We start from the raw sequence: 23,271 nt of genomic DNA, 5'->3' as shown, positions 1-23,271 counted from the left end.
ACAAGGAGAGAGGTAGAGGAGAGGTAGGGGAGACAAGGAGAGGGGAGACAAGGAGAGGTAGATGGGGAGACAAGGAGAGGTAGAGGGGAGACAAGGAGAGGTAGAGGGGAGACAAGGAGAGGGAGAGGGGGGAGACAAGGAGAGGGGAGACATGGAGAGGTAGATGGGAGACAAGGAGAGGTAGAGGGGAGACAAGGAGAGGTAGAGGGGAGACAAGGAGAGGTAGAGGGGAGACAAGGAGAGGGGAGACAAGGAGAGGTAGATGGGGAGACAAGGAGAGGTAGATGGGGAGACAAGGAGAGGTAGAGGGGAGACAAGGAGAGGTAGAGGGGGAGACAAGGAGAGGTAGAGACAAGGAGAGGGAGACAAGGAGAGGGGGAGACAAGGAGAGGGGGAGACAAGGAGAGGTAGATGGGGAGACAAGGAGAGGTAGATGGGGAGACAAGGAGAGGTAGAGGGGAGACAAGGAGAGGTAGATGGGGAGACATGGAGAGGGGAGACAAGGAGAGGGGGAGACATGGGAGGGGGAGACATGGAGAGGTAGATGGGGAGACATGGGAGGGGGAGACAAGGAGAGGGGGAGACAAGGAGAGGTAGATGGGGAGACAAGGAGAGGTAGATGGGGAGACAAGGAGAGGTAGATGGGGAGACAAGGAGAGGTAGATGGGAGACAAGGAGAGGTAGAGGGGAGACAAGGAGAGGTAGATGGGGAGACAAGAGAGGTAGAGGGGGAGACAAGGAGAGGTAGATGGGGAGACAAGGAGAGGTAGATGGGGAGACAAGGAGAGGTAGATGGGGAGACAAGGAGAGTAGGGGAGACAAAGGTAGATGGGGAGACATGGAGAGGTAGAGGGGGGAGACAAGGAGAGGGGGAGACATGGAGAGGTAGATGGGGAGACAAGGAGAGGTAGAGGGGGAGACAAGGAGAGGGGGAGACAAGGAGAGGTAGATGGGGAGACAAGGAGAGGTAGATGGGGGAGACAAGGAGAGGTAGAGGGGGAGACAAGGAGCTGGGGAGACATGGGAGGTAGATGGGGAGACAAGGAGAGGTAGAGGGGGGAGACAAGGAGAGGTAGAGGGGGAGACAAGGAGAGGGGGAGACAAGGAGAGGTAGATGGGGAGACAAGGAGAGGTAGAGGGGAGACAAGGAGAGGTAGATGGGGGAGACAAGGAGAGGAGAGACAAGAGAGGGGAGACAAGAGAGACAAAGGGGAGACAAGGAGAGGTAGATGGGAGACAAGGAGAGGTAGATGGGGAGACAAGGAGAGGTAGATGGGGAGACATGGAGAGGGGGAGACAAGGAGAGGGGAGACATGGAGAGGTAGATGGGGAGACAAGGAGAGGTAGATGGGGAGACAAGGAGACAAGGAGAGGTAGAGGGGAGACAAGGAGAGGTAGAGGGGAGACAAGGAGAGAAACAAGAGGGGAACAAGGAGAGAAACAAGAGAGACAAGGAGAGGTAGAGGGGAAACAAAGGTAGATGGGGAGACATGGAGAGGGGGAGACAAGGAGAGGGGGAGACATGGAAAGGAAGGGGGAGACGAGAATGAGGTAGATGGGGAGACGAGGACAATAGATGGGGAGACGAGCTGAGAAAGGTAGATGGGGAAACAAGGAGAGGGGGAGACAAGGAGAGGGGGAGACAAGGAGAGGGGGAGAAATGAGAGCGAGAGAAACAAGAGAGAGGGAGAGAAACAAGATGGAGAGAAATGAGAGGAGAGAAAGGAGAGGGAGAAATGAGAGGGGGAGAAACAGAGGGGGAGACAATGAGAGGGAGAAACAAGAGAGGGAGACAAGGAGAGGAGAAACAAGGAGAAAGGGAGACAAGGAGAGGGGAGACAAGGAGAGGGAAGACAAGAGAGAGAAACAAGAGAGGAGACAAGGAGAGGAGAGAAATGAGAGGGAGAAAGGAGAGGGGAGAGAAAGAGAGAGAGACAAGAGAGGGGAGACAAGGAGAGGGGAGAGACAAGGAGAGAAATGAGAGCGAGAGACAAGAGAGAAAGATGGAGAGAAACAAGGAGAGGGGGAGACAAGGAGAAGGGAGACATGGAGAGGGAGAAACAAGAGAGAGAAATGGAGAGAGAGATGGGAGAGAAATGAGAGGGAGAAACAAGGAGAGAAATGAGAGCGGGAAACAAGGAGAGGTAGAGAGGAGACAAGAGAGAAATGAGATGGGGAGACATGGAGAGGGAGAAATGGAGAGGTAGAGACAAGGAGAGGTAGAGACAAGGAGAGGTAGAGGGAGACAAGGAGAGGGAGACAAGGAGAGGGAGAAACAAGGAGAGAAATAGAGGGGAGACAAGAGAAAGAGAGAGGGAGAAACAAGAGGGAGAAATGAGAGCGAGAGAGAAAGAGAGAGAAAGGAGAGGCGAGAGAAACAAGGAGAGGGGGGAGAAAGGAGAGGGAGACAAGAGAGAAAGAGAGGAGAAACAAGAGAGGGGAGACAAGAGAGCGAGGAGACAAGGAGAGAGGGGAGACAAGGAGAGGGAGAAAGGAAGGAGGAGACAAGGAGAGGGGAGAAACAAGAGAAAGAGAGGGAGAAACGAGAGAGAGAAATGAGAGCGAGAGAAAGGAGAGGGAGAAACAAGAGAGAGAACAAGGAGAGGGGAGAGAAAGAGAGGGGAGAAATGAGAGGGAGAAAGAGAGAGAGAGACAAGAGAGAGGGAAACAAGGAGAAATAGAGGAGAGAAACAAGGAGAGAAATGAGAGGAAACGAGACAAGAGAATGAGAGCGAGAGAAACAAGGAGAGGTAGAGGGAGAAACAAGGAGAGGTAGAGGAGAAATGAGAGCGAGAGAAACAAGAGAGAAATGAGAGCGAGAGAAACAAGGGGAGAAATGAGAGCGAGAGAAACAAGAGAGAAATAGAGCGAGAGAAACAAGGAGAGGGGGAGACAAGGAGAGGGAGAAACATGGAGAAATGAGAGGGAGAAACAAGAGAGAAATGAGGGGAAACAAGGAGAGAAATGAGAGGGGAAACAAAGAGAAATGAGGGGAGACAAGAAAGAGAAGAAATGGGAGACGAGAGAAACAAGGAGAAATGAGAGCGAGAGAAACAAGGAGAGGGAGAGCGAGAGAAACAAGGAGAGGGGAGAAAGGAGAGGGAGAAACAGAGGGAGAAATGAGAGGGCGAGAGAAACAAGGAGAGGTAGATGGGAGAGAAACAAAGAGGAGATGGGGAGACAAGAGAAACAAGAGAGAGAAAGAGAGGGAGACAAGGAGAGGAGATGGGGAGAGATGGAGAGAGAGAAATGAGAGCGAGAGAAACATGGAGAGGAGATGGGGAGAAAGGAGAGGAAAGATGGGGAGACAAGAGAGAGAAATAGAGCGGGAGAAAGGAGGGGGAGAAATGAGAGAGGAAAGAGGGAGAAATGAGAGGAGATGGGGAAACATGGAGAGAAATGGGAGAGAAACAAGGAGAGGGAAACATGGAGAGAAAGAGGGGAGAAATGAGTAGATGCGGGAGAAACAAGAGAGGAAATGAGGAGAAACAAGAGAAATGAGGCGAGAGAAACAAAGAGAGAAATGAGGAGAGAAACAAGAGAGGTAGAAATGAGAGCGAGAGAAACAAGGAGAGGGGAGAAATGAGAGCGAGAGAAACAAGAGAGAGAAATGAGAGCGAGAGAAACAAGGAGAGAAATGAGAGCGAGAGAAACAAGAGATGGGAAAGACAGAGAAACAAGAGGGGAGAAATGAGAGGAGAGAAACAAGGAGAGGTAGAGGGAGACAACAAGGAGAGAGAGAGAGAAACAAGGATGAGGTAGAGAGAAACAAGGAGAGGTAGAGAGACATGAGAGCGAGAGGAACAAGGAGAAATAGAGGGAGACAAGGAGAGAGAGGGGAGACAATGAGAGGTAGAGGGGAAACAAGGAGAGAGATGGGAGACAAGGAGAGGTAATGGGGAGAAAGGAGAGGTAGATGGGAGACAAGGAGAGGTAAATGGGGAGAAACAAGAGAGGTGAGACTAGAGGACAAGTTTGAGAACAAGATGGGGAGACAAGGAGTATTCTGGTAGATGGTTCCCAGAACATTTTATAACAGATGGTGGGGGAGATAAAGAGGGAGACAAAAGGAGTTCTAGATGGGGGAAACAAGGAGAAATAGATGGGAGACAAGAGACTAGTAAGATGGAGAAACAAGTTGAGATTGCTACTACATTTAGATGGGGAAAACAAGGAGAATATAGAAGCAGGATACAGTGAGAGGTAGATGGGGAGAGAAAGAGGTAGATGGGGAGACAAGGAGAGGGGGAGACAAGGAGAGGTAGATGGGGAGACAAGGAGATTGGGAGACATGGACAGGTAGTCCTGGGGAGTGCGAAGAAGTCTCAAGAGATTAAAAACCTATTTTACAAGAGAGACCTGGGGAAAAGTAGCAACAAACAAAGTGTCAGACATCATTACATCATATAACCACAAAGGACCAGAATTTAAATTCACTCAATTTACACATTGAGAAGGAAGGTCAAATGAACCCATATCCACTCGGTGTCCTTCATAGTTTGAGGCTCAGATAGCTGTTGTCTCGGTTGTTCTGGGAAAAAGGAGGGCTGAAAAAAGGAGTGGAGAGAAACAAGGAGAAATGAGAGCGAGAGAAACAAGCTCTAGAGAAATGAGAGCGAGAGAAACAAAGAGAGAAATGAAGCGAGAGAAACAAGCTGGAGAAATGAAGCGAGAGAAACAAGAGAGAGAAATGAGAGCGAGAGAAACAAGAGAGAGAAATGAGAGAGAGAGAAACAAGAGAGAAATGAGAGAGAGAGAAACAAGAGAGAGAAATGAGAGAGAGAGAAACACAAGAGAGAAATGAGAGCGAGAGAAACTAAATTGGTTATGTGAAATTTCCCAGAACATTCATTAGGTCGCAGCAAATGTTCTCATGAGAAGAAAAAAACTGTTGCGCTGATGACTAGAGGAATGTTTGTATAACACATACCTGCTGGTGATGTTCCCAGAACGTTTTATAACACTTGTATTCTGCTCTTTAAAAAGGTTCCCAGAACATTTTATAACAGTCTGGTGGGGACATCATAAAAGCTATGTTCCCAAAACAGTCCCAGTTCTACACTGGGCAAAACATTTTCTGTCATCAGTTATATGAAATGGTGCCAATTTTGTACAGTCACTACGTATGATGACTAGTAAGAATGGTGAAATCTCAGTTGTTTACCATTTGATTGCTACTACATTTAGAAAGCATTTCAAAATTCCACTTTTGTTGAATATAAAGCAGATTATACAGTGCCTTCAGAAGGTATTCACTGGCCCACCCTTTGACTTTTTCCATTTTTTGTTGGACTCTCCAGTGTCGCAGCGGTCTAACCAGCTGCATCACAGTGCTAGAGGCGTCACTACAGACACCCTGGTTCGAATCCAGGCTGTATCACAACCGGCCGTGATTGGGAGTCCCATAGAGCGGCGCACAATTGGCCCAGCGTTGTCCTGGTTTGGCCGGTGTGGGTACAACTTTTACAACTAGGCAAGTCCGTTAAGAACAAATTCTCATTTACAATGATGGCCTACCGGGGAACAGTGGGTTAACTGCCTTGTTCAGGGGCAGAACGACAGATTTTGTCAGCTCGGGGATTCAATCCAGCAACCTTTTGGTTACAAGTCCAACGATCTAACCACTAGGCTACCTGCTCTAACCACTGGGCTACCTGCTGGTTACTGGCCCAACGCTCTAACCACTAGGCTACCTGCTCTATCCACTAGGCTACCTGCTGGTTACTGGCCCAACGCTCTAACCACTAGGCTACCTGCTCTAACCACTAGGCTACCTGCTGGTTACTGGCCCAACGCTCTAACCACTAGGCTACCTGCTGGTTACTGGCCCAACGCTCTAACCACTAGGCTACCTGCTGGTTACTGGCCCAACGCTCTAACCACTAGGCTACCTGCTGGTTACTGGCCCAACGCTCTAACAACTAGGCTACCTGCTGGTTACTGGCCCAACACTAACAACTAGGCTACCTGCTGGTTACTGGTCCAAAGCTCTAACCACTAGGCTTCCTGCTGGTTACTAGTCTACCTGCTGGTTACTGGCCCGCTCTAACCACTAGGCTTCCTGCTGGTTACTGGTCCAATGCTCTAACCACTAGGCTGCCTGCTGGTTACTGGTTCAATGCTCTAACCACTAGGCTACCTGCTGGTTACTGGTCCAATGCTCTAACCACTAGGCTACCTGTTGGTTACTGGTCCAATGCTCTAACCACTAGGCTACCTGCTGGTTACTGGCCCAATGCTCCACTAGGCTACCTGCTGGTTACTGCCCAACACTCTAACCACAACCTGCCTAACCACTAGGCTACCTGCTGGTTACTGGCCCAACACTCTAACCACAATGCTCTAACCACTAGGCTACCTGCTGGTTACTGGCGCAACACTCTAACCACTAGTCTACCTGCTGGTTACTGGCCCAACGATCTAACCACTAGGCTACCTGCTCTAACCACTAGGCTACCTGCTGGTTACTGACCCAACGCTCTAACCACTAGGCTACCTGCCTCTAACCACTAGGCTACCTGCCGCCCTGACTTGCCTAGTTTAAATAAAGGTTAAATAAAATATAAAATAAACAGGCCGAATTTAAAATGGATTAAATGTCAAAGTGGAATAATGTTTTTAGAATGTTTACATTCATGTTTATATTCCCTTAACATGTCACATAATTTGGGTATGGAGGGAGTGCGTTATGGGTATGGAGGGAGTGCGTTATGGGTATGGAGGGAGTGCGTTATGGGTATGGAGGGAGTGCGTTATGGGTATGGAGGGAGTGCGTTATGGGTATGGAGGGAGTGCGTTATGGGTATGGAGGGAGTGCGTTATGGGTATGGAGGGAGTGCGTTATGGGTATGGTGGGAGTGCGTTATGGGTATGGTGGGAGTGCGTTATGGGTATGGTGGAGTGCGTTATGGGTATGAGGGAGTGCGTTATGGGTATGTGGGAGTGCGTTATGGGTATGGAGGAGTGCGTTATGGGTATGGAGGGAGTGCGTTATGGGTATGGAGGGAGTGCGTTATGGGTATGGAGGAGTGCGTTATGGGTATGGAGGGAGTGCGTTATGGGTATGGTGGGAGTGCGTTATGGGTATGGAGGGAGTGCGTTATGGGAGGGAGTGCGTTATGGGAGGGAGTGCGTTATGGGAGGGAGTGCGTTATGGGAGGGAGTGCGTTATGGGAGGGAGTGCGTTATGGGAGGGAGTGCGTTATGGGAGGGAGTGCGTTATGGGTATGGAGGGAGTGCGTTATGGGTATGGAGGGAGTGCGTTATGGGTATGGTGGGAGTGCGTTATGGGTATGGAGGGAGTGCGTTATGGGTATGGAGGGAGTGCGTTATGGGTATGGAGGGAGTGCGTTATGGGTATGGTGGGTTAACCACAGGCGTTATGCTTTCCACCAGACACTGTATGGAGTCTGCTTTCCACCAGACACTGAGACATGAAGCACATGAGGTATGGTTCAGTCTGCTTTAGACACTGAGGTATGGCACAGGCAGGGAAAACCTGGTTATGGGTACCAGACACTGAGACATGAAGCACAGGGTATGGTTCAGGGTCTGCTTTCCACCAGACACTGAGACATGAAGCACAGGCAGTTAGGGAGGGTTCAGTCTGCTTTATGGGACACTGGTTATGAAGCAGGAGGCAGCGTTATGGGAGGAGTCTGCGTTACTGAGACATGGAGGCAGAGTGCCTGGGGTCTGCGTTATCCAGTGCGTTATGGGACACTGGACGTTATGGGAGGGGGAGCACGTTAGGGAGAGGAGTGCGTTATGGGAGACACTGAGACGTTATGGGAGGAAAACCTGGTGCGTTTGGGTATGGAGAGTGCGTTATGGACATGAAGCGTTAGGTAGAGGAAAACCTGGGTATCAGTCTGTTCCACCAGACACTGGGTATGAAGCACAGGCAGAGGAAAACCTGGTTCAGTCTGGTTTCCACCAGACACTGAGACATGAAGCACAGGCAGAGGAAAACCTGGTTCAGTCTGCTTTCCACCAGACACTGAGGTATGAAGCACAGGCAGAGTGCTTTCCACCAGACACTGAGACATGAAGCACAGGCAGAGGTTCATGAAGCACAGGCAGAGGAAAACCTGGTATCCACCAGACACTGAGTTATGAAGCACAGGCAGGACCTGGTGCGTTATGGAATGGAACGTTATGGGTATCAGTCTGCTTTCCACCAGACATGGGTATGGAGGAAAACCTGGTTCAGTCTGGACACTGAGTGAAGCACGTTATGGGAAAACCTGGTTCAGTCTGCGTTCCACCAGACACTGAGACATGGAGGCAGAGGAAAACCTGGTTATGGGTTTCCACCAGACACTGAGACATGCGTTATGGGTAAGGGAAAACCTGGTTCAGTCTGCTTTCCACCAGACACTGAGACATGAAGCACAGGCAGAGGAGTCTGCGTTCCACCAGACACTGAGACATGGCACAGGGAGTGAAAACCTGGTTCAGTCTGGTATCCACCAGACACTGAGACATGAAGCACAGGAGAGGAAAACCTGTTCGTTCCACCAGACACTGAGTGAAGCACAGGCAGAGGAAAATGGCTTGCTTTCCACCAGACACTGAGACATGAAGCACAGGCAGAGGAAAACCTGGTTCAGTCTGCTTTCCACCAGACACTGAGACATGAAGCACAGGCAGAGGAAAACCTGGTTCAGTCTGCTTTCCACCAGACACTGAGACATGAAGCACAGGCAGAGGAAAACCTGGTTCAGTCTGCTTTCCACCAGACACTGAGACATGAAGCACAGGCAGAGGAAAACCTGGTTCAGTCTGCTTTCCACCAGACACTGAGACATGAAGCACAGGCAGAGGAAAACCTGGTTCAGTCTGCTTTCCACCAGACACTGAGACATGAAGCACAGGCAGAGGAAAACCTGGTTCAGTCTGCTTTCCACCAGACACTGAGACATGAAGCACAGGCAGAGGAAAACCTGGTTCAGTCTGCTTTCCACCAGACACTGAGACATGAAGCACAGGCAGAGGAAAACCTGGTTCAGTCTGCTTTCCACCAGACACTGAGACATGAAGCACAGGCAGAGGAAAACCTGGTTCAGTCTGCTTTCCACCAGACACTGAGACATGAAGCACAGGCAGAGGAAAACCTGGTTCAGTCTGCTTTCCACCAGACACTGAGACATGAAGCACAGGCAGAGGAAAACCTGGTTCAGTCTGCTTTCCACCAGACACTGAGACATGAAGCACAGGCAGAGGAAAACCTGGTTCAGTCTGCTTTCCACCAGACACTGAGACATGAAGCACAGGCAGAGGAAAACCTGGTTCAGTCTGCTTTCCACCAGACACTGAGACATGAAGCACAGGCAGAGGAAAACCTGGTTCAGTCTGCTTTCCACCAGACACTGAGACATGAAGCACAGGCAGAGGAAAACCTGGTTCAGTCTGCTTTCCACCAGACACTGAGACATGAAGCACAGGCAGAGGAAAACCTGGTTCAGTCTGCTTTCCACCAGACACTGAGACATGAAGCACAGGCAGAGGAAAACCTGGTTCAGTCTGCTTTCCACCAGACACTGAGACATGAAGCACAGGCAGAGGAAAACCTGGTTCAGTCTGCTTTCCACCAGACACTGAGACATGAAGCACAGGCAGAGGAAAACCTGGTTCAGTCTGCTTTCCACCAGACACTGAGACATGAAGCACAGGCAGAGGAAAACCTGGTTCAGTCTGCTTTCCACCAGACACTGAGACATGAAGCACAGGCAGAGGAAAACCTGGTTCAGTCTGCTTTCCACCAGACACTGAGACATGAAGCACAGGCAGAGGAAAACCTGGTTCAGTCTGCTTTCCACCAGACACTGAGACATGAAGCACAGGCAGAGGAAAACCTGGTTCAGTCTGCTTTCCACCAGACACTGAGACATGAAGCACAGGCAGAGGAAAACCTGGTTCAGTCTGCTTTCCACCAGACACTGAGACATGAAGCACAGGCAGAGGAAAACCTGGTTCAGTCTGCTTTCCACCAGACACTGAGACATGAAGCACAGGCAGAGGAAAACCTGGTTCAGTCTGCTTTCCACCAGACACTGAGACATGAAGCACAGGCAGAGGAAAACCTGGTTCAGTCTGCTTTCCACCAGACACTGAGACATGAAGCACAGGCAGAGGAAAACCTGGTTCAGTCTGCTTTCCACCAGACACTGAGACATGAAGCACAGGCAGAGGAAAACCTGGTTCAGTCTGCTTTCCACCAGACACTGAGACATGAAGCACAGGCAGAGGAAAACCTGGTTCAGTCTGCTTTCCACCAGACACTGAGACATGAAGCACAGGCAGAGGAAAACCTGGTTCAGTCTGCTTTCCACCAGACACTGAGACATGAAGCACAGGCAGAGGAAAACCTGGTTCAGTCTGCTTTCCACCAGACACTGAGACATGAAGCACAGGCAGAGGAAAACCTGGTTCAGTCTGCTTTCCACCAGACACTGAGACATGAAGCACAGGCAGAGGAAAACCTGGTTCAGTCTGCTTTCCACCAGACACTGAGACATGAAGCACAGGCAGAGGAAAACCTGGTTCAGTCTGCTTTCCACCAGACACTGAGACATGAAGCACAGGCAGAGGAAAACCTGGTTCAGTCTGCTTTCCACCAGACACTGAGACATGAAGCACAGGCAGAGGAAAACCTGGTTCAGTCTGCTTTCCACCAGACACTGAGACATGAAGCACAGGCAGAGGAAAACCTGGTTCAGTCTGCTTTCCACCAGACACTGAGACATGAAGCACAGGCAGAGGAAAACCTGGTTCAGTCTGCTTTCCACCAGACACTGAGACATGAAGCACAGGCAGAGGAAAACCTGGTTCAGTCTGCTTTCCACCAGACACTGAGACATGAAGCACAGGCAGAGGAAAACCTGGTTCAGTCTGCTTTCCACCAGACACTGAGACATGAAGCACAGGCAGAGGAAAACCTGGTTCAGTCTGCTTTCCACCAGACACTGAGACATGAAGCACAGGCAGAGGAAAACCTGGTTCAGTCTGCTTTCCACCAGACACTGAGACATGAAGCACAGGCAGAGGAAAACCCTGGTTCAGTCTGCTTTCCACCAGACACTGAGACATGAAGCACAGGCAGAGGAAAACCTGGTTCAGTCTGCTTTCCACCAGACACTGAGACATGAAGCACAGGCAGAGGAAAACCTGGTTCAGTCTGCTTTCCACCAGACACTGAGACATGAAGCACAGGCAGAGGAAAACCTGGTTCAGTCTGCTTTCCACCAGACACTGAGACATGAAGCACAGGCAGAGGAAAACCTGGTTCAGTCTGCTTTCCACCAGACACTGAGACATGAAGCACAGGCAGAGGAAAACCTGGTTCAGTCTGCTTTCCACCAGACACTGAGACATGAAGCACAGGCAGAGGAAAACCTGGTTCAGTCTGCTTTCCACCAGACACTGAGACATGAAGCACAGGCAGAGGAAAACCTGGTTCAGTCTGCATTCCACCAGACACTGAGACATGAAGCACAGGCAGAGGAAAACCTGGTTCAGTCTGCTTTCCACCAGACACTGAGACATGAAGCACAGGCAACTTGAAAGAATGAAGAATTTAGAAAAGAACCAGGGGCAAATATTGTACAGTCCTGGAGTGGAAAACGCTTAGAGACTTACCCAGAAAACTCACAGCTCTAATCGCTGCCCAAGGGGATTCTATAATGTATTGATTCAGGGGTATAAATACTTATGTCAGCTAGATTATTTCTGTATTTTATTTTCAATCAATTTGCAAACATTTTGAGAGAAACCAAAAAACGAGAGCAAGAGAAACGAGAGTGAAGAAAAACGATAGAGAGAGAGAGAAGAGAAACGTCATTATGGGGTATTGCGTGTAGATAGGTGAGAAAAAAAACAACGTAATCCATTTTAAATTCAGGCTGTAACACAATGTGGTGTGAAAACTTTAAAGGAACAGTGCATTTGGAAAGGATTCAGACCTCTTCCCTTTTTCCACATTTTATTACCTTACGGACTTATTCTGAAATGGGTTCAATTAAATTAAATCCTCATCGATCTACAAACAATACCCCATAATGACATCACAATACCCCATAATGACATCACAATACCCCATAATGACATCACAATACCCCATAATGACATCACAATACCCCATAATGACATCACAATACCCTATAATGACATCACAATACATTTACATTTAAGTCATTTAGCAGACGCTCTTATCCAGAGCGACTTACAATACCCCATAATGACAACACAATACCCCATAATGACATCACAATACCCCATAATAACAAAGAGAAAACAGGTTAACATTTTTGCAAATGTATTAAAAATGAAAAACAGAAATACCTTATTTACAAATATTCTCTAATCTTGACACTAGGTGCTATACTGTAGACAGCACCAGCCCCTGGAGAGCCCTGCAGCTGCGGACGGTTTAATTGCCGTACCAAGCAGTGATTTTTTTTTTTTCACCTTTATTTAACCAGGTAGGCTAGTTGAGAACAAGTTCTCATTTGCAACTGCGACCTGGCCAAGATAAAAGCATAGCAGTGTGAACAGACAACACAGAGTTACACATGGAATAAACAATTAACAAGTCAATAACACAGTAGAAAAAAAATGGGCAGTCTATATACAATGTGTGCAAAAGGCATGAGGAGGTAGGCGAATAATACAGTTTTGCAGATTAACACTGGAGTGATAAATGATCAGATGGTCATGTACAGGTAGAGATATTGGTGTGCAAAAGAGCAGAAAAATAAATAAATAAAAACAGTATAAAAAACAGTATGGGAATGAGGTAGGTGAAAATGGGTGGGCTATTTACCTATAGACTATGTACAGCTGCAGCGATCGGTTAGCTGCTCGGATAGCTGATGTTTGAAGTTGGTGAGGGAGATAAAAGTCTCTAACTTCAGCGATTTTTGCAATTCGTTCCAGTCACAGGCAGCAGAGTACTGGAACGAAAGGCGGCCAAATGATGTGTTGGCTTTAGGGATGAAAGTGCGTTATGGGTGATACAGCCCGACAGGATGCGCTCATTGGTTTATCTGTAGAAGTTTGAGAGGATCTTAGGGGCCAAGCTGAATTTCTTAAAGCCTCCTGAGGTTGAAGAGGCGCTGTTGTGCCATCTTCACCATGTCTGTGTGGATGGAACATTTCAGACTGCCAGTGTAGGTTACCACCTTGTCCACTACGGCCCTGTTGATGTGGATGGGGTCATGCTCCCTCTGCTGTCTCCTGAAGTCCACGATCAGTCCCTTTATTCTGGTTGACGTCAAGGAAGAGGTTATTTTCCAGGAACCACTCCGCCACTGAGTAATGATCTCGTCGTTGTTGGTAATCATGCTGTAGTGTCGTCCGCAAACTTGATTGAGTTGGAGGCGTGCATGGCCATGCAGCCATGAGTGAACAGGGAGTACAGGAGAGGGCTGAGAACGCACCCTTGTGGGGCCCCAGTGTTGAGGATCAGCGGGGTGGAGATGTTGTTGCCTACCCTCACCACCTGGGGGCGGCCCGTCAGGAAGTCCAGTACCCAGTTGCACAGGGCGGGGTCGAGACCCAGGGTCTGGAGCTTGATGACGAGTTTGGAGGGTACTATGGTGTTAAATGCCGAGCTGTAGTTGAACAGCATTCTCACATAGGTATTCCTCTTGTCCAGATGGGTTAGGGCAGTGTGCAGTGTGGTTGCGATTGCGTCGTCTGTGGACCTATTTGGGCGGTAAGCAAATTGGAGTGGGTCTAGGGTGTCAGGTAGGGTGGAGGTGATATGGTCCTTGACTAGTCTCTCAAAGCACTTCATGATGACGGAAGTGAGTGCTACGGGGCGGTAGTCGTTTAGATCAGTTACCTTTGCTTTCTTGGGTACAGGAACAATGGTGGACATCTTGAAGCAAGTGGGGACAGCAGACTGGGATAGGGAGAGATTGAATATGTCCGGAAACACACATCTAACGCTGTGTGTGTGTGTCTGAACCAGTGTGTCGTGAGGCAGACGAGACCCAGGATGAGAGGGCACGGCGCCCACTGGAGGGGAAAGTTCCAGCAACGTATCCTGTCATTGTTCCCCTGTCTAGATAACACTTGTGTAGGTAGAGCAGTTTCCCTCCCTCTCTCTCTGTCTCTCTCTGTCTCTCTCTGTCTCTCTCTGTCTGTCTCTCTCTGTCTGTCTCTCTCTGTCGGTCTCTCTCTGTCGGTCTCTCTCTGTCGGTCTCTCTCTGTCGGTCTCTCTCTGTCGGTCTCTCTCTGTCGGTCTCTCTCTGTCGGTCTCTCTCTGTCGGTCTCTCTCTGTCGGTCTCTCTCTGTCGGTCTCTCTCTGTCGGTCTCTCTCTGTCGGTCTCTCTCTGTCGGTCTCTCTCTGTCGGTCTCTCTCTGTCGGTCTCTCTCTGTCGGTCTCTCTCTCTCGGTCTCTCTCGGTCTCTCTCGGTCTCTCTCGGTCTCTCTCGGTCTCTGTCGGTCTCTGTCGGTCTCTGTCGGTCTCTGTCGGTCTCTGTCGGTCTCTGTCGGTCTCTGTCGGTCTCTGTCGGTCTCTCTCGGTCTCTCTCGGTCTCTCTCGGTCTCTCTCGGTCTCTCTCGGTCTCTCTCTCTCAGTAACATGCTGGCCACACCGCTCGTGTCCCAAACTTGGTTCTATTTGTGACGCTCGACACACTGCAAGTCCTGCCTCTCCCAACTCCTCATTGATTTTTAGGAGCATAGACCCACGTGGGTGATTGAAAGATTAACTGAGGTCTACACTCCAGTCCAGTTGGTGGTGGTAATGCACCTTAAAGTTGGTTGCAAACCGCCATATAAAGTCCAAAGAAGAAGAAGCCTGAAGGAGGAGAGATTGTTTCTAGTAAACTTTGTTTACCCTTTTATCTGTGGATTAATTGGCAGAGTAGAGGACCTTGTGCATTTCAGGTCAAATAACAACCCAATGTTTATATCCCAGGACATATTAGCTAGCAACAGCAAGCTAGCTAGCTAAATTGCCATAAATGTTTAATGCTTTTCGACCTGCCTCTAATTAATATAATTGGTTCAGAGTTCGTTTTGATATTTTAACCTGCATGTCCTGATCGCTTCTGGTGTCGGTTGACAAAATCAACGTGCGTGCGATGGTGCACGCGGACGAGCGGTCTGGACACTATATAATGGTCAAAGTCAATATTCAGTCTGTCAACAGATCAGTCTACTAACCAGACAGTCAACAGATCAGTCTACTAACCAGACAGTCAACAGATCAGTCTACTAACCAGTCAGTCAACAGATCAGTCTACTAACCAGACAGTCAACAGATCAGTCTACTAACCAGTCAGATCAGTCTAACCAGTCAGTCAACAGATCAGTCTAGACAGTCAGACAGTCAACAGAACCAGACAGTCAACAGATCAGTCTACTAACCAGTCAGTCAACAGATCAGTCTACTAACCAGACAGTCAACAGATCAGTCTACTAACCAGAGTCAACAGATCAGTCTACTAACCAGTCAGTCAACAGATCAGTCTACTAACCAGACAGTCAACAGATCAGTCTACTAACCAGACAGTCAACAGATCAGTCTACTAACCAGTCAGTCAACAGATCAGTCTACTAACCAGTCAGTCAACAGATCAGTCTACTAACCAGTCAGTCAACAGATCAGTCTACTAACCAGTCAGTCAACAGACTCTAGTTAATAGACTGGTCCTGCTCTCTCCCTCTGCCCTTTAGAGCTCTTCCTCTCCTTCTCCCCACCCCCCTCCTCCTCGTCGTCGTCCCCCCTCTCTCTCCAGCCTCCTCCCCTCCTCCCCTCGCCCACTCCTCCTCCCTACCTCCTCATGTGTTTCTGAACAGTATAATCAAATCAAATCAAATTTTATTTGTCACATACACATGGTTAGCAGATGTTAATGCGAGTGTAGCGAAATGCTTGTGCTTCTAGTTCCGACAATGCAGTGATAACCAACAAGTAATCTAACTAACAATTCCAAAAAAAACTACTGTCTTATACACAGTGTAAGGGGATAAGGAACATGTACATGTTTGAATGAGTGATGGTACAGAGCAGCATACAGTAGAGTATCGATTACAGTATATACATATGAGATGAGTGTGTAGACAAAGTAAACAAAGTGGCATAGTTAAAGTGGCTAGTGATACATGTGTTACATAAGGATGCAGTCGATGTTGTAGAGTACAGTATATACATATGCATATGAGATGAATAATGTAGGGTAAGTAACATCATACACACTCCACATTATTGACAACAAACATAACTAATTTACATACATAGATGTTTCATATCGCAGAGAAGTAAGGGTCTCACCTGTCCAATGCTTGGTCTATTGATTGACAGCTGCTGGACAGAGAGTTGCCTGCACTCCCAAAGGGCTCCAGCAACTGAAAACAACAGAATAATCACATTGTTAGCCTTACTATGACTGAGACAGAGATGTACGAGGGAACAGAATAATCACATTGTTAGCCTTACTATGACTGAGACAGAGATGTACGAGGGAACAGAATAATCACATTGTTAGCCTTACTATGACTGAGACAGAGATGTACGAGGGAACAGAATAATCACATTGTTAGCCTTACTATGACTGAGACAGAGACGTACGAGGGAACAGACACATTTGACTGAGGGAGCAGCTTATATACACAGGGTACCAGTACTGAGTAATGATAACTAGGTTATATACACAGGGTACCAGTACTGAGTAATGATAACTAGGTTATATACACAGGGTATCAGTACTGAGTAATGATAACTAGACTATACAGTACTGCCTACTTCAGCAGTACTGTATCATTTTAATCATTTTAGTCAATAAGATTCTTGCTACGTAAGCTTAACTTTCTGAACATTCGAGACGTGTAGTCCACTTGTCATTCCAATCTCCTTTGCATTAGCGTAGCCTCTTCTGTAGCCTGTTAACTATGTGTCTGTTTATCCCTGTTCTCTCCTCTCTGCACAGACCATACAAACGCTGCACACCGCGTGGCCGCGACCACCCTAATCTGGTGGTCCCAGCGCGCACGACCCACGTGGAGTTCCAGGTCTCCGGTAGCCTCTGGAACTGCCGATCTGCGGTCAACAAGGCAGAGTTCATCTCAGCCTATGCCTCCCTCCAGTCCCTCGACTTCTTGGCACTGACGGAAACATGGATCACCACAGATAACACTGCTACTCCTACTGCTCTCTCTTCGTCCGCCCACGTGTTCTCGCACACCCCGAGAGCTTCTGGTCAGCGGGGTGGTGGCACCGGGATCCTCATCTCTCCCAAGTGGTCATTCTCTCTTTCTCCCCTTACCCATCTGTCTATCGCCTCCTTTGAATTCCATGCTGTCACAGTTACCAGCCCTTTCAAGCTTAACATCCTTATCATTTATCGCCCTCCAGGTTCCCTCGGAGAGTTCATCAATGAGCTTGATGCCTTGATAAGCTCCTTTCCTGAGGACGGCTCACCTCTCACAGTTCTGGGCGACTTTAACCTCCCCACGTCTACCTTTGACTCATTCCTCTCTGCCTCCTTCTTTCCACTCCTCTCCTCTTTTGACCTCACCCTCTCACCTTCCCCCCCTACTCACAAAGCAGGCAATACGCTCGATCTCATCTTTACTAGATGCTGTTCTTCCACTAACCTCATTGCAACTCCCCTCCAAGTCTCCGACCACTACCTTGTATCCTTTAACCTCTCGCTCTCATCCAACACTTCCCACACTGCCCCTACTCGGTGGTATCGCGCCGTCCCAACCTTCGCTCTCTCTCCCCCGCTACTCTCTCCTCTTCCATCCTATTATCTCTTCCCTCTGCTCAAACCTTCTCCAACCTATCTCCTGATTCTGCCTCCTCAACCCTCCTCTCCTCCCTTTCTGCATCCTTTGACTCTCTATGTCCCCTATCCTCCAGGCCGGCTCGGTCCTCCCCTCCCGCTCCGTGGCTCGACGACTCATTGCGAGCTCACAGAACAGGGCTCCGGGCAGCCGAGCGGAAATGGAGGAAAACTCGCCTCCCTGCGGACCTGGCATCCTTTCACTCCCTCCTCTCTACATTTTCCTCCTCTGTCTCTGCTGCTAAAGCCACTTTCTACCACTCTAAATTCCAAGCATCTGCCTCTAACCCTAGGAAGCTCTTTGCCACCTTCTCCTCCCTCCTGAATCCCCCCTCCTCCCTCTCTGCAGATGACTTCGTCAACCATTTTGAAAAGGTCGACGACATCCGATCCTCGTTTGCTAAGTCAAACGACACCGCTGGTTCTGCTCACACTGCCCTACCCTGTGCTCTGACTTCTTTCTCCCTCTCTCTCCAGATGAAATCTCGCGTCTTGTGACGGCCGGCCGCCCAACAACCTGCCCGCTTGACCCTATCCCCTCCTCTTCTCCAGACCATTTCCGGAGACCTTCTCCCTTACCTCACCTCGCTCATCAACTCATCCCTGACCGCTGGCTACGTCCCTTCCGTCTTCAAGAGAGCGAGAGTTGCACCCCTTCTGAAAAAAACCTACACTCGATCCCTCCGATGTCAACAACTACAGACCAGTATCCCTTCTTTCTTTTCTCTCCAAAACTCTTGAACGTGCCGTCCTTGGCCAGCTCTCCCGCTATCTCTCTCAGAATGACCTTCTTGATCCAAATCAGTCAGGTTTCAAGACTAGTCATTCAACTGAGACTGCTCTTCTCTGTATCACGGAGGCGCTCCGCACTGCTAAAGCTAACTCTCTCTCCTCTGCGCTCATCCTTCTAGACCTATCGGCTGCCTTCGATACTGTGAACCATCAGATCCTCCTCTCCACCCTCTCCGAGTTGGGCATCTCCGGCGCAGCCCACGCTTGGATTGCGTCCTACCTGACAGGTCGCTCCTACCAGGTGGCGTGGCGAGAATCTGTCTCCTCACCACGCGCTCTCACCACTGGTGTCCCCCAGGGCTCTGTTCTAGGCCCTCTCCTATTCTCGCTATACACCAAGTCACTTGGCTCTGTCATAACCTCACATGGTTTCTCCTATCATTGCTATGCAGACGACACACAATTAATCTTCTCCTTTCCCCCTTCTGATGACCAGGTGGCGAATCGCATCTCTGCATGTCTGGCAGACATATCAGTGTGGATGACGGATCACCACCTCAAGCTCAACCTCGGCAAGACGGAGCTGCTCTTCCTCCCGGGAAGGACTGCCCGTTCCATGATCTCGCCATCACGGTTGACAACCCATTGTGTCCTCCTCCCAGAGCGCTAAGAACCTTGGCGTGATCCTGGACAACACCCTGTCGTTCTCAACTAACATCAAGGCGGTGGCCCGTTCCTGTAGGTTCATGCTCTACAACATCCGCAGAGTACGACCCTGCCTCACACAGGAAGCGGCGCAGGTCCTAATCCAGGCACTTGTCATCTCCCGTCTGGATTACTGCAACTCGCTGTTGGCTGGGCTCCCTGCCTGTGCCATTAAACCCCTACAACTCATCCAGAACGCCGCAGCCCGTCTGGTGTTCAACCTTCCCAAGTTCTCTCACGTCACCCCGCTCCTCCGCTCTCTCCACTGGCTTCCAGTTGAAGCTCGCATCCGCTACAAGACCATGGTGCTTGCCTACAGAGCTGTGAGGGGAACGGCACCTCAGTACCTCCAGGCTCTGATCAGGCCCTACACCCAAACAAGGGCACTGCGTTCATCCACCTCTGGCCTGCTCGCCTCCCTACCACTGAGGAAGTACAGTTCCCGCTCAGCCCAGTCAAAACTGTTCGCTGCTCTGGCCCCCCAATGGTGGAACAAACTCCCTCACGACGCCAGGACAGCGGAGTCAATCACCACCTTCTGGAGACACCTGAAACCCCACCTCTTTAAGGAATACCTAGGATAGGATAAAGTAATCCTTCTCACCCCCCTTAAAAGATTTAGATGCACTATTGTAAAGTGGCTGTTCCACTGGATGTCATAAGGTGAATGCACCAATTTGTAAGTCGCTCTGGATAAGAGCGTCTGCTAAATGACTTAAATGTAACTGAGTAATGATAACTAGGTTATATACACAGGGTACCAGTACTGAGTAATGATAACTAGGTTATATACACAGGGTACCAGTACTGAGTAATGATAACTAGGTTATATACACATACCAGTACTGAGTAATGATAACTAGGTTATATACACAGGGTACCAGTACTGTAATGATAACTAGGTTATTTACACAGGGTACCAGTAGTAATGATAACTAGGTTATATACACAGGGTACCAGTACTGAGTAATGATAACTAGGTTATATACACAGGGTACCAGTACTGAGTAATGATAACTAGGTTATATACACAGGGTACCAGTACTGAGTAAAGATAACTAGGTTATATACACAGGGTACCAGTACTGAGTAATGATAACTAGGTTATATACACAGGGTACCAGTACTGAGTAATGATAACTAGGTTATATACACAGGGTACCAGTACTGAGTAATGATAACTAGGTTATATACACAGGGTACCAGTACTGAGTAATGATAACTAGACTATATACACAGGGTACCAGTACTGAGTAATGATAACTAGACTATATACACAGGGTACCAGTACTGAGTAATGATAACTGAGACCTGACCACCAGGTCTCCTCCCTCCTCCCTGTAGGCTGTCTCCTCCCTCCTCCTTATAGGCTGTGTCATTGTTGTCGGTGATGAGCCCTACCACCAGGTCTCCTCCCTCCTCCCTATAGGCCGTCTCCTCCCTCCTCCCTGTAGGCCGTCTCCTCCCTCCTCCCTGTAGGCCGTCTCCTCCCTCCTCCCTGTAGGCCGTCTCCTCCCTCCTCCCTGTAGGCCGTCTCCTCCCTCCTCCCTGTAGGCCGTCTCCTCCCTCCTCCCTGTAGGCCGTCTCCTCCTCCTCCCTGTAGGCCGTCTCCTCCCTCCTCCCTGTAGGCTGTCTCCTCCCTCCTCCCTGTAGGCTGTCTCCTCCCTCCTCCCTGTAGGCTGTCTCCTCCCTCCTCCCTGTAGGCTGTCTCCTCCCTCCTCCCTGTAGGCTGTCTCCTCCCTCCTCCCTGTAGGCTGTCTCCTCCCTCCTCCCTGTAGGCTGTCTCCTCCCTCCTCCTTATAGGCTGTGTCATTGTTGTTGGTGATCAGGCCTCTACCACCAGGTCTCCTCCCTCCTCCCTGTAGGCTGTCTCCTCCCTCCTCCTTATAGGCTGTGTCATTGTTGTCGGTGATGAGCCCTACCACCAGGTCTCCTCCCTCCTCCCTGTAGGCTGTCTCCTCCCTCCTCCTTATAGGCTGTGTCATTGTTGTCGGTGATGAGCCCTACCACCAGGTCTCCTCCCTCCTCCCTATAGGCCGTCTCCTCCCTCCTCCCTGTAGGCCGTCTCCTCCCTCCTCCCTGTAGGCCGTCTCCTCCCTCCTCCCTGTAGGCCGTCTCCTCCCTCCTCCCTGTAGGCCGTCTCCTCCCTCCTCCCTGTAGGCCGTCTCCTCCCTCCTCCCTGTAGGCCTCTCCTCCCTCCTCCCTGTAGGCCGTCTCCTCCCTCCTCCCTGTAGGCCGTCTCCTCCCTCCTCCCTGTAGGCCGTCTCCTCCCTCCTCCCTGTAGGCCGTCTCCTCCCTCCTCCCTGTAGGCCGTCTCCTCCCTCCTCCCTGTAGGCCATCTCAATTCTTGGTGATCAGGCCCTATCACCAGGTCTCCTCCCTCCTCCCTATAGGCCGTCTCCTCCCTCCTCCCTGTAGGCCATCTCATAATTCTTGGTGATCAGGCCCTATCACCAGGTCTCCTCCCTCCTCCCTGTAGGCTGTCTCCTCCCTGTCGGTGATCAGGCCCTATCACCAGGTCTCCTCCCTCCTCCCTGTAGGCCGTCTCATCATTGTTGGTGATCAGGCCCTACCACCAGGTCTCCTCCCTCCTCCCTATAGGCTGTCTCGTCGTTGTCGGTGATCAGACCTATCACCACTGTCGGCGGCAATCTTAATGATGGTGTTGGAGTCGTGCGTGGCCACACAGTCGTGGGTGAACAGGGAGTACAAGAGGGGACTAAGAATGCACCCCTGGGGGGCCCCTTGTGATGAGCATCAGCGTTGTGGGCCCAGGGTGGCTAGGATGATGGTGCTGATGTGAGCCATGACCAGCCTTTCAAAGCCCTTCATGACTACAGAGTGCTACGGAACTATAATTCAGGCAGGTTACCTTGGTGTTCTTTTGGCACAGGGATGGTGCTCTGCTTGAAACATGTTGGTATTGCAGACTGGGTCAGGGAGAGGTTGAAAATGTCAGAGAAGACATTGCCAGCTGGTCAGCGTATGCTCTGAGTAGGAGTCCAGGTAATCCGTCTGGCCCTGAGGCCTTGTGAATGTTGAACTGTTTAAAAGTCTTACTCACATCGGCTACGGAGAGTGTGATCACATCGTCGTCTGGAACAGCTGGTGCTCTCATGCATGGTTAAGTGTTGTTTGCCTCAAAGTGAGCATAGAAGGCATTTAGCTTGTTTGGTAGGCTCACGTCACTGAGCAGCTCGCGAATGAGAGAGTACTACGTTGTCGATTACCTTCTGATCCAGGCCCTCAGGTATAAACTGTCTCTTAGTGACAGAGAATATTATGTTGTCTCTGATCCAGGCCCTCAGGTATAAACTGTCTCTTAGTGACAGAGAATATTATGTTGTCTCTGATCCAGGCCCTCAGGTATAAACTGTCTCTTAGTGACAGAGAATATTATGTTGTCTCTTACCTTATGATCCAGGCCCTCAGGTATAAACTGTCTCTTAGTGACAGAGAATATTATGTTGTCTCTGATCCAGGCCCTCAGGTATAAACTGTCTCTTAGTGACAGAGAATATTATGTTGTCTCTGATCCAGGCCCTCAGGTATAAACTGTCTCTTAGTGACAGAGAATATTATGTTGTCTCTGATCCAGGCCCTCAGGTATAAACTGTCTCTTAGTGACAGAGAATATTATGTTGTCTCTGATCCAGGCCCTCAGGTATAAACTGTCTCTTAGTGACAGAGAATATTATGTTGTCTCTGATCCAGGCCCTCAGGTATAAACTGTCTCTTAGTGACAGAGAATATTATGTTGTCTCTGATCCAGGCCCTCAGGTATAAACTGTCTCTTAGTGACAGAGAATATTATGTTGTTGTCCAGGCCCTCAGGTATAAACTGTCTCTTAGTGACAGAGAATATTATGTTGTCTCTGATCCAGGCCCTCAGGTATAAACTGTCTCTTAGTGACTCTGATCCAGGCCCTCAGGTATAAACTGAGTGACAGAGAATATTATGTTGTCTCTGATCCAGGCCCTCAGGTATAAACTGTCTCTTAGTGACAGAGAATATTATGTTGTCTCTGATCCA

The 23,271-nt window shown here is 49.5% G+C and overlaps 1 long non-coding RNA gene across 1 annotated transcript; it reads right to left on the bottom strand.

The window, feature by feature from the left end:
- Window positions 1–4,489: 4,489 nt before the first annotated feature.
- On the bottom strand, window positions 4,490–23,028 carry LOC124039432. The gene is made up of 3 exons (XR_006839573.1): window positions 22,651–23,028; window positions 16,289–16,362; window positions 4,490–4,547 (listed from the first exon to the last, which is right to left on the bottom strand). It is a non-coding gene; the product is annotated as an uncharacterized LOC124039432 (long non-coding RNA).
- Window positions 23,029–23,271: the final 243 nt, after the last annotated feature.

Source organism: Oncorhynchus gorbuscha, linkage group LG07 (assembly GCF_021184085.1).
Source record: "Oncorhynchus gorbuscha isolate QuinsamMale2020 ecotype Even-year linkage group LG07, OgorEven_v1.0, whole genome shotgun sequence".
Classification (NCBI taxonomy): domain Eukaryota; kingdom Metazoa; phylum Chordata; class Actinopteri; order Salmoniformes; family Salmonidae; genus Oncorhynchus; species Oncorhynchus gorbuscha.
The sequence above is the reverse complement of the archived record's forward strand: the minus strand, read 5'-3'. Positions and strand labels throughout refer to the sequence as shown.